This window comes from Lissotriton helveticus, chromosome 1_1 (genome assembly GCF_964261635.1).
Source record: "Lissotriton helveticus chromosome 1_1, aLisHel1.1, whole genome shotgun sequence".
Classification (NCBI taxonomy): Eukaryota; Metazoa; Chordata; class Amphibia; order Caudata; family Salamandridae; genus Lissotriton; species Lissotriton helveticus.
In genome coordinates, this window is record NC_136057.1 from 214,094,274 (window position 1) to 214,097,817 (window position 3,544).

Genomic DNA, 3,544 nt, shown 5'->3' on the forward strand with positions numbered 1-3,544 from the left:
AGAGAAACCCCCATAACAGACAAGCAGAGGCAGAGAATGCACAGGCTGCGGGAGGGGGGCTATGGGGCGAAGGCAGGCACAGGAATAAAATAGTTACGTGCAACACTCAAGTAAAGGGGCCCATAGCTGTGGAAGGACACAAATGAGGACATGCTCGTCATGAAGCAGGACTAACAAGCCGAAAACCAATCGGAAGGCAGCATGTAGTACGTAAGCCAATGAAAAAGATGGGCCGTAGAATGGGTGGAGCTTGCACAAAGCTTCGACACTGTAGGTTTGAAAAGCGAAGCAAGATGGCAGCAACCGAACCGCAGCGGGAGTGGAGCGAGGAGTAGCTGAAAAATGACGACCTGCCCAAGAAGGACATCATTAAGTTCCTACAGGATCACAGCTCAGAATCGTTTCTTGCAGAACATAAGTTACTGGGGAATCTAAAAAGTGTTGCCAAGACTGCAAAGAAGGACCAATCAATTCCAGCGTACAACGAGCTGTTTCAAAATAAGCGCTTTAAAGGGATTGACACTATAGTTAGAGTGACGGAGCAAGTTAAGAATGTGAAGTTAGACGAAGATGCCCCACCAAAGCCTGAAGAGATCGTTTATGAGGGTCCACCCAAGTACACAAAATCCATTCTGAAAAAGGAAGATAGAGTTACATTTCAGAAAAAAGGAGACACTGTTCATTGCTGGTATACAGGATCATTGGAGAATGGGACTGTATTTGATACAAATATTTCAACAAGTTTGAAAAAGAAGAAAGTGGGTAAACCTTTGAGTTTCAAAGTTGGATTAGGAAAAGTTATCAGAGGGTGGGATAAAGCCCTTCTAACAATGAGCAAAGGTGAAAAGGCTTACCTGGAAATAGAATCTGAATGGGCTTATGGCAAGAAAGGACAGCCAGATGCAAAAATACCACCTAATGCAAAATTAATTTTTGAAGTGGAGTTGGTGGATATCGAGTAAGTGTTACCTGTGCGATTCTTTGGTGAACCAGAAGATTCAAGTTTCAAGACTGCAATATCGGCTATTTTCACTGCAGCTAATATACTTGATTGTATCTTGTTGTAAATACAGCGAATGAAAAGCTTGTACATTCAGTTTGTGTTCTATATTCTTGTAGGACACTTAGTGATAATCCAATATTACACAAACGCATACATACCTATATCTTTTCATGGTAAACATTGTCTGTCAATTTAATTGCAGATAAATAAAACTATCTATCTATTCATTTACTGCGGGTTAAACTGCATGCCGCACAAAGCGATTCAACTGCAACCCTAGACGACACCTGACAATTGAAAAATATCACTTTCTGATATAACGCTGCTACATTGACAAATCTTGGGGTTGTTCCCGCCTCTCTGATACTCTCCTATTACCATCTCGGTGCGCCGTTTTGCACTTTTTCAATTATCAGATTCAGAGCTTCGCATTGGCAAAGACCTCCCTTAAAATTCAAATTTTCATCTTCAGCCACCACACAAAGCGCAACTAATGTTTTTGTTAACTAATTCCGCAGATTGAACAATGACTTAATAGTTAACGTATTTTACCATGACTGTGATATAACTATGAGGACATCTGAGAATATTAGAGCGGCGAACTGTCCGGTGTTGACATTAAAAATTGGAGGAGAAAGCATGTATATATTGTACGTTAAACTACTAGAATAAACAGTATTTAACAAGAAATGCATTTTGTTTTGGGTTTGGGTCGGGTATGTATTTGCAATGCATTGTGGGCAGGCGGATGTTCCTTTCGATTCTCTCAGCCTGATTGCTGGTAAACCCTGTCTGAAGAGCGTCGCTTAAGACAAAACAATAAATAAAACAGGCACGCCCATTTTACCCATCTTTATCTTGCTGCCGTCATACACTGTCCACATACAGCGTGGTGTCTGACTGGACTAGGAGTAGCAGCCTCTACCCTGCAACCCCCTGCATGTATGTTACAGTGTGGTGCCTGGCTGATGTGAATATGGACACCTATTGACGACCCGTGGTACTGCACCCCTGGTGTCTATTTATTTATCGAGGTGCCCGACTGTCTTGATTAGGGACCCCTAGTGACGACCCTTGGTATTGCACCCCAGGTGTCTATATAGTGTGGTGCCTGGCTGTCTTGATGAGAGACGCTCGGTGACGACACATGGTTCTGCACCCTGGTATATTGTGTAGGAGCTAGAAGCCTCGGGAGAAAACTGCTATGTGTGGTCAAGGTGACAACAGGCCTTAAACAAGTTATAAGGGGAAATAACAGAGCCAACCAAACACGAGTGATACTGGATTGGACCGGAAGTCCGGTGCGATCTCCGTCCTTTTATTTATAGCCTGGCCAGAAGGTGATACAAAGTGTGGCAGTGCTTCCGGGGCTCAGCCGAGACCCTCGGAGCACTAGAGCGCTACATCCCTTCCCAACTTGGTTTTTTGAACAAGCTAGTTAATGTACTTAGGGGCAGATTTATGATGCCCTTGCGCCTCCTTGCGCCGCAATTGCGTCACGTAATGTGACGCAACAGCGGCGCAAACAATGCGCCCTATTTACAACGTGACGCATCTAGGAGATGCGTCACGTTGGAAACCCCTGCGCCATAAGGAGGCGTTCCTGCGCAGGGGGGTCGTTCCTGCGCAGGAACGCCTCCTAAAAGTGGCTGAGTGAAATCTATGAGATTTCACTCAGTCACTTTCTACGTCAATTCCCTACGCCTGCTTGAAGCAGGCGTAAGGGTGACGCAGCATGCATAGAATAAGTGGCTCCTGTGCATTGCAGGAGTCATGTCGCACTTGCGACATGACTCCTGCAATGCGCCGCACGTACGCCGAGAGATGCGTCACGCATGCTCACTGCCTTGCACCATGGTGCACCGCATCATAAAAGCGGCGCACCATGGGTGGCGGAGCAGTGGCGCACTGTGGCGCTTGGTAACTGTTAACATAAATCTGCCCCTTAGAATGCAAAGTCTGCCAGTCTTTGACTCGGCCTTGGATTTGGCCTGAGGTTGTAGTGTCGCCTTCCTCTCGAAGGAGTGTGTTCGGATTCTTCTCTCTGTGGCGATGATGGTGCAGCCACAGGGGTGTCCGTGGGCGAGCAAGGGGCGACGTCTTCGGACCTGCCCTCTACCCCTGCTCTAGCAGGTGATTCACTGGTGAGCTCTGTGGTGTCTTGTGCGGATGGTATGCGCTTGAACCACGAAATGTTTCTGGTTACCTATTCTCCATGTCGATGTGCTGTTATCGCCGTGCCATTAGTTGCTTTGATTATCCATGGTTCTGCCTCTTATGGAGTGCGGAATTTGACTCCTGGCCTCCGAGCTCGAATAAGTACCGTGTCTCTGGGGATTAGCTATCGTTCGCAAGCCCGTCTTCTCCGACTTGCTCTGTCATTGGTCTTCCTTCTTCGCTCTTGGGTGGCTTCAGGTACATATGGGTCTGGTACCCAATTTTCCGCCATGGGGAGTAGATCCCTTCTTGGCCCGGTCAACATCAAGGACCAGGGAGATCGTTGTGTTGTACTGTGTGGGGTGCTCCTGTATTCTCTAAGGA

The 3,544-nt window shown here is 46.7% G+C and overlaps 1 pseudogene; it reads left to right on the forward strand.

Moving 5' to 3' along the window:
- The first annotated feature begins 286 nt into the window (after nt 1-286).
- On the forward strand, nt 287-1,171 carry LOC144768575 (peptidyl-prolyl cis-trans isomerase FKBP3 pseudogene; annotated as a pseudogene).
- The last annotated feature ends 2,373 nt before the right edge of the window (nt 1,172-3,544 follow it).